A 12,564-nucleotide genomic window follows, 5' to 3' on the forward strand; every position below is an offset into this window, starting at 1 on the left:
CTTCATGACCGTGAACAGGCCCGTGTCAAGATTTGGTCAACCACTATGACCGTCAATGGGAAGCTTCGGTAAACTATACTGTTAGAAGGTGGTTCTGACACTAGGGGCCGCCCTGATTTTCGCTTTTTGAGCACCTAATTGTTGAGCTTTTACTGTGGGGGAGCCTCATAATCTGGGACTCACCCACAGTGAATTCATAATGAAGGAGACTGCATGGAGATTTTACTGGTGTCCCCCTGGCTTGACTAGGCCGCTGGAGTATGGGGCACCGTGCTGGTTACATGCAGACACCTGTGTACATGTGTGTGCACATGCGTAGGGGCTGCGCAGGGGAGATTCCTAGCGTGCGCAGTCCAGGAGCAGCTACAGAGTGAGTAATGTGGTACGACCTATGCAGAATTGGGTGGTGACATGGAATAGGCTTTATACACTGGAAAGAAACATGCCAGGGAAAGTCAGTGTGTTTTACTGTGTTTTCACTTCATTATTCCCCTATGGGGATGTCGGGCCCATGGCTAAAATGACTTCCACAAGGCCTACAGATTCCAGACATGCACTTAAGGCATATTTGTACTGCTTTTGGGTCATCCAGAAATGTCATATTTCTCTGAGTCCCTGGCTGGGGTCTGGCTCTGGCAGGTTAGATTAATGTCCTTTCTTCTCTGAGCGAAGATCTTCCCTCCAAGGAAGGGAGATAGGTGGAGTTACAAGCCAATCCATCAACTGCTGTCGCTGGGTGCCGTGCACCAAGCTGAATCCCAGTGAAGGCAGTGAGGGGGGAAGGAGTTAGGTTTCAGAGGCCATGTGGCCAGAGACACTGGACGACTCCATTTTGAACAACCCAGAGACTGGACAAGAAGGAGGGAGCAGGGGCAGGGAAGTGATGTGTCGCTGTTTGATAGGACACACAGAGACTTCCTGCCAGCCCCCTACTCAACTTTTAAAAAGTACTTGCACAGGAAGAGACGCTCTCTCTGGGGTGTGGTCTGCTGAGGCGAAAGGTGCTGGAGCCTGGCGCAATGGGCAGTTGGAAGGAGGACACCCCTGACTGCCCCCCAGGCCCATAACAGCACCAGAAGAAGAGCCCAGGACCGGTGCGCAGAAGCAGGGGCCTCTGCGCAGGGAGAAGAGAGGCGCAGGGAGCCACTGAGGACCGCTCCCTGCATAATGCACCCTCTAGGAGACCCGGAGGGCAAAGGAGAGTGCTCCCAGTGGCTGGGGGACACCACCAGGAGCAAGAAGACGCACAAAAGGAGCAGATCAGACCCTCAGGGGCTGAGAAATGGCCCCCTTAAAGGTTGGCGAACTTTGACCCCTGAGAAGACCGATGACGAAGCGCGTGGGGCCCTGCCGCTGGACTCAGATATGCCCTGGGGTGGGTTGGGCCTCGGGAGCTGCCCCCCAAAGAAGTAAAGCCGGGTTGCGCCACCGCACACCCTGTGAAGCTGCCCCCACGGGGTGCCAGGAGCCCACCCTGGCCCCCGCTGAAACCTGCGTCGGGGAGCGCCGTCGTGCTCCGTGAGAAGAGGTGTGGGAGGAGGGGCCCGGGAGCCCAACTCTGGGCCCCGTGTGAGGAGGTGGGGGTGGGAGGCACTGTCGCCCCCCCCCCGCGATGAAGATGGGAGGAGGGGCCCGGGACCCCATCTCCCGGCCCCGAAGTGACTAGGATGGGGGGAGTGCCGGCGTGCCCCCAAAGATGTCCGGGGGCCCGGGACCCCATCTCCGGGCCCCGAGTGTGGATGAGGCCGGAGGAGTGCCACCGCACTCCGCCGAAGACCCGCGGAAGCGGGGTAGCCGACTTGCGTCTGCCCACCAGAGCGGGCAGACCAGAATAGGACAGCCGGCTCCTGCGGCAGCATAGAAGAGTGCTGGCCATGCGGGGATCCGTCAGGGGCAACAGGTGGTGGGGCTCCCTGCACTGCCCTCCATCGAGGAAGACCTGCGGGAGTCCCTGGTGGGACCAGGACCTCAAAACCAAACGGAGGAGGAGCCAAGGGCCCAGGTGGGATCGGGCCCCCAACAAATGGCATAAGCGGCCAGGGGTGGGCTCCCTGAGCCGTCTAACTCACCTGGGGGTCTGGGTGGGACCGGTCCCCCCAACAGTTGAAGAAGCGGCCGAAAGGCCCACATCGCGGCTCTCCCTGGAGCAGCGGGAGAACCGCTCATTAATTATGCGGCACATCCCACAATGCCTTGCAGGCCAAGACCGGCCTGCAAGGGCAACCCGGTGTTTTCTTGGCTTGTGGTGGCCCCAGGAGAACAGGATTACCACCACACATGTGTTATGGTGCTGGGGGAGCTGCTAGAGAAGCGCAGTCTCCCCCCTGCACGAAGAGGAAAGTCCCACCCTAAGTGTCTTGGGGATTGGAGAGAATAACCCCTCAAGGGCTGAGCATGCCTTTTAAACCTTCTGGGTTGGAACTTTTGTTCTTCAACTGAGGGTGATTGAAAAGTTCCTCACGTGAAGGGCTGAGGTGGTGGGTGTCTGAAGAAGGTATCCCCGGAGGTGAAGAGGTGTAATTGAACCACAAATGCTTTTACTAATGTTATTCTTTATAGAGGGACTGAAGTGCATCTGTTTAATGTGAAGTACATGATGAAGGCAGAGTCATTAGCAAAGTGGATTTAAGTGGCTGGACATTCCTGCTCGGGTGTTTGACTATATTTACTTAAACCTGTGATTTTATCGGTAATGCCTTGAGGGGCTGTAATTGCAATGCGTTCTAATGATATCCAAATGTTATGAGTACTGTCACTCTAAAGTGATGCTTAAACATGTATTCTTTCTCCTGCGCTTAGGTGAAGAACCCAGACTGTTAGCCCTTAAGATATAGAGGTGCATACCTTATGGTCAGTAGGAAATGCTCGGTCAGGGTTGTGTGTCACCAAGGCACTGTTACCTATTTTAAATGCTGGTTGAAGTACTGGGGGGGGGTCGCCACTGGGATGGTGCCAGTGCGCAGGGCCCTTGCTCCAGGTCATGATCCACTAACTGCATTGGGGTCAAGATGATGTGCATACATGAAAGTGGTGGTACTAGACCCCACCCCCGTTGTGGGAAGGGTGGAGATGTTATGCAATGACACAAAGTAATTCCAACCGCTTATGTGTATTTGTAAATGGGTGCATAGTATTGAGTAGTGTGTATGTTTAATAAATGTATTCTTACTTTTTTAAAGCAAAGTGCAGAGTGGACAATCAATTATTGAGTGTTATTTCTGCACACTTGCAAATGGCGATTAATAGCCCACACCACCTCCCTAGAGTAAGCCTCAGACTGCTCTGCAATGCTACCCTCTGAGAGTCAGGCACTACAATTGGGTGTTTGGTTCCCAGTGAAGGACAAATGTAGTCATGTTATTTGTGCAGGCCTCACAGATGCTGCCTCGTTTTCCAACATCTTCTCTTCGCGCTACAGCGACTGCCAGTGGCAACCGGCAACGTGAAAACAGGACTTTGCTCTACAGTATCGATAACCCACAGTAACAGCTGACACAAATCTCCAGCAATGATCGTCTGAGATGCCTGACTGGATCTTCAAGCTACAGCGACGAGTGTCCCTGACGCCTGGCTTGCTCTTCTCACTATATCAACGACCATCTGTGACGCTGTCCTTGATCGTCGAGGCCTTCTCCACCACGAACGGAACTCTTTGAGCATGACTTAAGAAGATAACTTTTTCAGTGGAATTAGCCTGGTCCCAGTATTCAGCCTGAATCCATTGTGATCGGCCTGAACTTGTGACTTCCACCCAGTCTTGCACTACCAGATACCCTAGAGTAGCAGTTCGTGCTGATAGGTGCTATACTTACCTGAAATCTTTAAAACTGCATATCTCCTAAACTGGTGTGGGATTTTTCTTGGGGTGTGTTTTCGCTTATTTACTATTTCTGTGCTGCATAAATAGTTTACAGATTGCCTCTAAGTTAAGCCTGACTGCTTTTGTGCCAAGCTACCAGAGGGTTAAGCACAGGTACATTTAGTGATTTTTGTGGTTAACCCTGGCAAGGATTGTGGCTGTTGCCATATATTTGCCAGTAGGTAGTTATAGTTAGGGTCTAGTTTTCATAGGACAATTATTTTATGACTGCCTATATCTTTAGGGCCATTTGAACAATCTTCACAAAATTTTCCCCACAAAGTGTGCCACTGATTCTAGTGCATGGAAAGTTTCAAGGTTATCCGTCAAGCAGGGGCTGAGAAAAAGAGGGGTGGTAAAAAAAGTGCATTTCCATGTTAAATACCTTATGAGATTTTAGATATGACTACAGCCTGAACCGCTGAACAAAATCAGATCAACTTTGGCAGAAAGGTATCTCTTAGTCCAGAAAGTATGCTTTCTATTATTTGCTGTAAATCTGTTCAGTAGTTTTTGAGATATTAAAGGAAATCCACATTTGTATAGCAAGAGCCGCAAACCCGCTGCAAATCCACCCGTTCTTGTGCAGAGATCTGATTGGCTGCCATCACTTCAACCAGGAAGTATTAGCAGCCATCTTGGGACTCAAACTCAGCTGAGTAACAAAGAAAAATGTAAAAGAAAAAAGAGAAGGGAGCAGGGTAGGAATAACCTGACTCCCTAGGCCTAGTGCTCCACAGCTTCAGCCAGGGCCAAAAAGCATCTAAAAAATATGTATTGTGGTGAAAATTGCAACAGAGTTGCATGAAAAAAAAAACAAGCACAGTCTCCCATGCTTGTTTTCACTTTAGCACTGAGTGGGTCAGGTCCCAGGGATATGAGAGTGTTTTGTAAAAAGAAGGAGGGGTGCACAGGGCCCTCCTCCTAGGACTCTTTTTAGCCCCGAGAACCACCACCTTCCTGGGGCTTTATTTAAATATGAGTGGGATATCTGTGCCGACCCCCGCTTTATTGGGCTCATTGAGCCCCCAAGGACCATTCCCTTCCTGGGGCTTTTAAATATTAGTGAAGGGGGAAAGGGCATACCCCCCTCCTGGGGCTTTAATATGCCCCATGGTCCACCACCTCACCGGGGCAAAATAATTGATACAGTGTGAGGACCCCGCAGCCATGGGAACCACCACCTACCCAGGGCCTTATACATATTTAAAACTGGGAGGGAAGGTGCTTGGCCCACTTGGGTCATATATGGCCTCGTGGCCACCACCTCCCTACAGCTGGCCTTTGCATACTCAAGAATGGGGACATCAGGACCCTGTTCTGGGGCCATTAATGGCCCTGACTAGCGCCTCCCTGAGCTGTGACAGCTTCCACCAAGTGAGAGCAACCAATAACTCCGCTTGCAGCAAGTGGGAGCTGAGAAAACGACTCCTGTTTGCTGGAAGCCGAGTTTTCACCTGTTTTCCTGCCTGCTGTCATGTGGGCAGGAGAGCAGAAGAAAGATGACAGTACATTGTGTGGGCATTGGTTATAGTTAGCTCAGGTAACTATAACCGCTGAATTTCACTAGTTTTGTATGAGTGAAATCCAAGCCTAACTATAACGTCCTAGTATATAGTTAACATTAATTTAATGTTTTACCTCTGATATAAAAGGCTCCCAATGAAAAGGCAGAACAACTTCCCATATAATAAAATGACTCCTGATTTAATTAATGTAATGTATTGTTTTCCAATGTAAGGCTTCCGAAGTAACCATAGCATATATATAGTTTATACATGTCCTTCAATTTATAGAGGCTAGATAGATATGTTTTTAAATATGTGGGAGATGGCTAGGTATGATGTTTGATAGTTGGTTGCAGAACTGACTGTTGCGAGGCATGTAATATTAAATAGACAGGCACCTCTGCATGAGGGGGCAACTCATGAATGTTGCAGGTCATATAATGGCTAGTCGTACTTAATGAAGTGAATACAAAAGCTGGACATATACGAATCTGGTGAAGTGCAGGTTGACCTACCTTTTGCTGAACATGTGGCGGCTGACCATACCTGTTACTGGGCAAGCAGAGGCTGGTGATACATGTTGCTGAGCACACAGAACTTAGCGATCTCTATTTCTGGGCATGTGAAAGCTGGGATTTCATAGTGCTTGCAAAGCTGGACTGTGAACGCAAAGTAGCCATGAACTTCTTTTCAACCCATCTCCACACTGCAAAAGAGAGCAAGTGTAGTGAGTGAGCCAGGCTACTTAATAGTGTGATGGGCAATGAGAAATGGTCTATAAAGAAAATCTCAGAACTGGTGATAAACTGGGCAACTTTAACAAGTTAATTGTCCTGTTGCTCCAGTTGCAATTTGTTAATTTTAAAATGCTCTGCATCTGATAAAGATGACAAAGAGACAGAAACGTAAGGAACTTTAAACAGTAGGACAGGGTAAAACGCTGCCTGCTTGCTCCTGTTCTCCCACTGCATTTTAGTAGATTCAGTTCATAATAGTGTCTAGAATCACAATCAATCAAGTGTTTGCCAATATCTACTGGCACAGCAAGCGCTGGATATCCTTGGACATGTGTTCCATGCTCATTATCAAGAGGCAATCCATTGGTTTGGTGGTGGTTGGTAATAAACTTTAAGTATATCAGGTTCTGTACCACTCCAAGTACATGGGTACCTCCCTAGAGTTTGTCAAGCCAATATCCTTTAGGAAATGTAAACAGTGGCAGTGTTGCTGGAGGTAGGGGTGCAGGAGGTGCTGCAGCACCCACATAAAACTTGAAAGAGTTTAGCTGGAGAATGAACAATAAAAAGGCAATCTTTGTTGTGTTTTGAAAGACAGACTGTCACATGTCCACTACGGCTTTAGCGATGTGAGGTTACTGGCCAGGCCCCCACTCTAAAAATTGGTCCACCACCACTGAACAGTGAGGAGCAGGAGTACAGTGTCAGTCTTTCCTGCACTATGTCTCCCAATGCTTTCAGGTAAATGCAGTCCTCATAGTGTTCACAGTCCCATTCAATCAACTGTTTGTCATCCAATATAGGCACAGCAAAGGCTGACTACCATTGTTAAATTCCAGGGTTTGTAAGGTATTTCATGCAGTATGGTGCAGTGACACAGATGACATATGGAAAGACTAGAATCTTAGGACCTGATGGAGATTTGAGTAGTAACACAAAATACTACAGTTTTTGTACAAAAATCATTCCGCAGAATTGTCATTGACCGGGAAGGAACAATTCATTGGTTGGGGTGCTTGTCAAGTGCCTTTAAGTATATCAGGTTCTGTGCCACTCCTAGCACACAGGTGCATGCCCAAAGCTTGTCCACCCAATATCCTTTGGGAAATGTAAACAGTGGCAGGGGAGTAGGAGATCAAGAGACTGTTGGAAAGACACACACATGGGAAAGAAAGAGTGACAGAAGGCAAAATAACCACTTAAATGTGGACAGACCATAGGAGAAATAGAGACTTTCCTAGCTCTTGTGTGAACTTCCTAGACCCCTATTGTTGTGGGAGAGGGCCAAAGAAGATATGGAATAGCATCAAGGGATTAGGACTGGTGTGGTCAGAACTTGATCTACATGCCTGAGAGATATTTAGAAGAGGGTTAAAGAATAACAATCAGATTTTATTTCAGAGAGACAACTCTCTTGCATTGTCAGACATCCCCTCGATATGGCATGCCACTCCTGAACTGGGAGACTGCATTTCTGAGCGGAGTTATGCTACATTACTGGCAATTGTATAGTGGTCTGCTTGGCATTATTATTGGCTTTATACAGTTCTAAGTTTTCCATCAAATGGCATCATCAGATGTGCCTAGCAATCCTAGTAAACAGCCCTAACAGGCAAACCTTTTCTCAAAGGTGGCCCCCATCTTTGAACATTTATCCACAAAAATACTAAGAGACATACCCTAAGAGTCAATCCTCTACTGAGAGACATCCCTCTCCCTGAGACATTTCCAGAGTGGCATATCCAACAACACATAGCTTTCTAAGAATTGTTCTGTTAGTTGTCACTATTATAGCGCCTGGACACTCACGGGTGATTTGCATGCTCTACAGATCAACATAACATAATATAGGCAGGAATAAGGCGGCAGTGGAGGACCAATTAAAGGTGGGCAGAGAATGCAGGCTCCCATGCATTATGATATTATACATATATCCAGTTCTGGCATCTTTCTATATATATATATATATGAGGATGATCTCATTTAATGGATTGGTGCTGTCTGATTCTATATCTATACTGGAAAAAGCACACCGTCATTACTGCAAATGATAACACCAAAATGAATTAAATATGAATGTTTGCACCTACTCCAAAAGTAAAATGTAAAATATACATGTTTGGGCGTTGATCAATTTAAGTATGTTTAAACACTTTAAAGAGATACCAATCACTTCAATACCAGGGGCTTGGTGGGTGGGTGTGGGGAGTGGGGTGAGGATGGTATGCCCTCTGGAGTTGTTGGATGAGTGGTGCAGCCCGGGAAACTGCAACTTTCAGAGAGGTTAGCTAGGTTGGTAGGGGCAAGCTGTCAGTACTTGTTTTGGCGATTTGGGTTACCAGTAACCATTTTAGATTGAGTTGGCATAGTGGGTGGTAGTATAGGGAGGGCACTTTTTTGCCCTGCCTCCCTCCCCAAAAACGTTTAACTGAGGAGAGGGGGTTGTGTTTGGCTTTTGATGAAGCAGATGCACAGGGAAGTGAAGATTACAAAGTTTTGTCACTGATGAGCAGGTGCTTTCCTGGTAGTCTGCTGAGATGGTCTCAGTGTTTGAAACAGTTTTATCGATTCTTGGGGTGGGGAGCAGTTTGATGGGAGTGGGTGGAAGTCATTTCACACATTAAGCAGGCAGGAAGCTAAATGTTTACAGAGTTATGAAGATTATGTAAAGCAAAGTGTAGGAACACATACAGTACAGGCAGTTGTGTTGGAGGACTTGAGGGGGGAGTTACTTAGAGGTGGTAGTAGGGAATAGGCAGAGGTGGAAATGAATATTGATGCATAGTAGATGCCAGCTCAGAATTCTCTTACAAATGTCCAATAATGACATCAATTTAAAACTTACTTAGAGACATTGGAAGTTTTGTGCATTTCTAGACTGATTAATCTTTGCTACCGTTTTCAAATGGAGCATTACAAAACAAAGACATCAATAATTACATTTGATGTAAGTCAATAAAGAGAAGGTTGATGACATTTTAAGAAAGTATATTCTCATTTTAGTAGATTAGTCAACATTTTTGTTCTTTCATTCAAATTAGTGGCAATTCAATTACAAACATAATAAGAAATAAGATTGGTTAGAACAAGCATAGTGATATAGAAATTGCATGTTCCCTTCAGAGTATGGTCCCTATTCTAAACTAAAGGACCTATCCTATCCTAACAAGAACAAATAAAAAGTTCATGCTTTAAAAGAGCAAGTAGATTTTGGAGCAAAGTCAAATAGCTAAAAGGAAGATTGATCTCTCCATGAAGGGTAGTTCTGGAGACTCAGCCGAGTTCTATGGACAATTGCAGTAACAACCATCTAAAAGGGTGTGAAGGAAAGAATCACAGCAGTAGCTATGATCATAAACAGAAAAGACTCCTCACGAAGTGCAAGGTAAACAAAGAAAGTAAATGTAAGCAGTAGCTAATGGCAAGTCAGGCTAGCACAACAATGTGCCAAGGCACATGGTAGGATAGAGGTGCATGCAATGAGTTCCTCTCTAGCTAGGAACATATACTATATAGAAAGCAGCTAAACATGCAAAAACAGGTGAATGTGTCATCAGTGTCCAATAGTGAGAGATTTTTCAACAATCCATCGCTTTCAACCTCAATATCCATTGCAAACGTCCACATCAGAATGAAGTCAGTTAGAGATGGCTACAATGTATTACAAAGGTTCTCATGGGGTTAGCTGTCTGGTGTCCCATTCTATAACAACGAGCTACTCTATAAAACAAAACATTACATTCTGTTATGTCCTGGTTAGATAACAAAATGTAAGCTGCAGCAAGCACTTTCTTTTCTTTAATACACGTACATTATGTACATGTGGCAAAGAAAACAATCTAGTACAGTGAAGTCATATTGTGTGAGGAAAGAAAGTATACATTTTTAAGGAAATAGAACATTTCACAAAAAATCAAACCTTAGAGTTTTATTATAACTTTTGATCACTATTTTATGAAAAACATTTACTTTCTTAAATGGATAGAGTAGAATAAATGCGGCCTAGTAAGTTGAGAATGATAGCAGAAAATAATCATTTTCTCGTTTGCACGTTATATAACGGCACATTTTATGACATTTTCTTTTTACGCTTTTTCATGTTAATATTTAGCGCGTCCCTATATTATTGCATGGTGCATGGTAGATTTCTCGTAACATTTTTTAGATTCCTCGTGAGAAATATAATTTTGTACAGCGAACTTGTCCAAGGTTACAGATTACGTTGTGAAGTACACCTGCCTGATTAAAGTGCCCATTTTCTCACACAAAAGCTGTAAGTGGTCTTTGCGGCGCCTTTCACCCAATGAACATTATTTCGCCGCAAAAATAGCGCGGAACTCTTTCTTTGTTGCGGGTTATGGAGCAATCATGAATACAACTATACTGTAGTTCTCTATCGGTACCACTGGATGGCAGCCTTGTGCTATGATTGCACCATTTTGCGTGCACACGGAAATCTTGGACTACATACAATAAAAAAACACACGGGAATGAACAGGAGTTGCATTTTCGTTCAGAATATATATAAAAAAAGAAAAGAATTATGTACCTGAGGTAAACATCCCAAGAAATACGATGGTGGTGGTGGTTCCTGAATAATGACATATTTGCCATTGATCGTATTTCTTTTATCTCAGGAAATGAATTCTGAAACATTACAATAAAGACATTTGTTGTCACGAGGTTCCTGCTTCTACGCAGCGGAACAACCGACTAACGTTCTCATTTCTGTTTGTTTAAATCAATAAAAAAACATAAGTGCAATGCTCAGCAGAGTAGGTGTGACTAGTCTTCCGGTGCTGTACAGGAGACCAGTCGCGGACTCACAATATCAATTGGTTGCAACTGTTTTGAATTTTTTTTTAACACCACCACTGTTACCAAATGACCACGTGTCTGGGCTTAAGGTCCAGTACTGGTTTTCATTTAGCGCATTCTGGAGTAACCTGCCACTTTACTTAACCTTTACGATAGTACCAGATTACAACGATTTGGGAATGTGGCCCACATGCATCAAGGTAAATTGCATTCGCAAACGGTGCGAATCGCAAAATTCGGCCGTTTGCGAATGCAATTCTCCAATTTTGGATGCATCATGCTTTTCGCAATTTTAGGAATCGCAACCATGTTGCGATTTCTAAAATTGCGATTGCATTTAAGAAATCGCAATTTGAGATTTCTTAAATGCAATGCATGATTATTTTTAAATTGTGAATTCGCAATTTGGAAGGGGTAAATTAGCATGAAGTTGAACTTCATGCTAATTTACCGAAAACTTTCAAACATGCACAAGTTACATATTTGAAACTTTTCATTTACACACACACATGTCCTTGGGGCATGTGTGTGTGTAAATGGATCTTAAAGTTAAATTTCAGGGGTGCAGGGAGGGGTTCTTTGGACCCCCCCCCTGCACCCTTGAAATTGCATTCACATTTTGCGAATCGCAAAATGGAATTCGCAAATTGTGAAGGCCTTCCCATTCATTCCTATGGGCCTTTTGCCCCCTAGGAATCAATGGGAAGGGTTTCCTTAATTGCGATTCGCAAATTGTGAATCGCAATTAAGGAAAAATACAGAATCGCAAAAAAAAGCAAATTTTTCATGCATTGCCATTTGCGATTTCTAAATTGCCATTCCTTAATTTTCGCAATTTAGGAATCGCAAACGGCAACAATGATGCATGTGGGCCTTAGAGACTAGCAGCCTGATGTACAAAGAAAGTTGATTTATTTGTACAGAACCGAAATGCGAGCAGCTCCTTTTTACGCGGTGACGTATGCACTAATCAGAGACTAAAACCTCCATGTATATTAATAAACCAGGAAGCCCTCTGTGAATCCCTCGGAATATTTCCCAATGCAGTGATGGAGGCCTGCGTGGGACAGCACACCTCTAATACCTCATTTGCATGATTTTCTTTGATTGCAGTTTTATATGGCGCGAATTCCACTCGCATGAATTGGAGCGCTTTACATGAGCACTAGTTACATGAAGTTTTTACTAAGGAAGGGGAATATTAATTGATTTCATCACAAGCTTTATTTCGACATAAAAAGTCATAAACGCAACATAGAGCAAAGATAACACAGCCATAAAATAAGTATAGGTAAAAGAAGATCTAATAATAAATATACACTTGATCATCCTCAAATCTGATTAAAAAACAGACAGTATTTCATCATTTTGTTTAAACACAGTGCAATACATGGGGAGATTTTTAATTTTTCATTTCATTTACTTGTGCTGGTTATCAAGAATTAAAAAGAAATAAAGTGCTTGTGCATGATAATATTAGCAGGAATGCTATTGAGGCTTAGAGGTCTTAGCTATTGTCTGTGCAATGGAAGCTATATCTTTCTCGCAAGCGCTTTCCTCCGTATCAGCCAAGCTTGCCCGAGGTACTTTGCTACTCAACAGGATAAAAAAGGTTTAGAATCTGACTTCAGAATACGGAGTG

The sequence above is a fragment of the Lissotriton helveticus genome, chromosome 10 (genome assembly GCF_964261635.1).
Source record: "Lissotriton helveticus chromosome 10, aLisHel1.1, whole genome shotgun sequence".
Taxonomy (NCBI): Eukaryota; Metazoa; Chordata; class Amphibia; order Caudata; family Salamandridae; genus Lissotriton; species Lissotriton helveticus.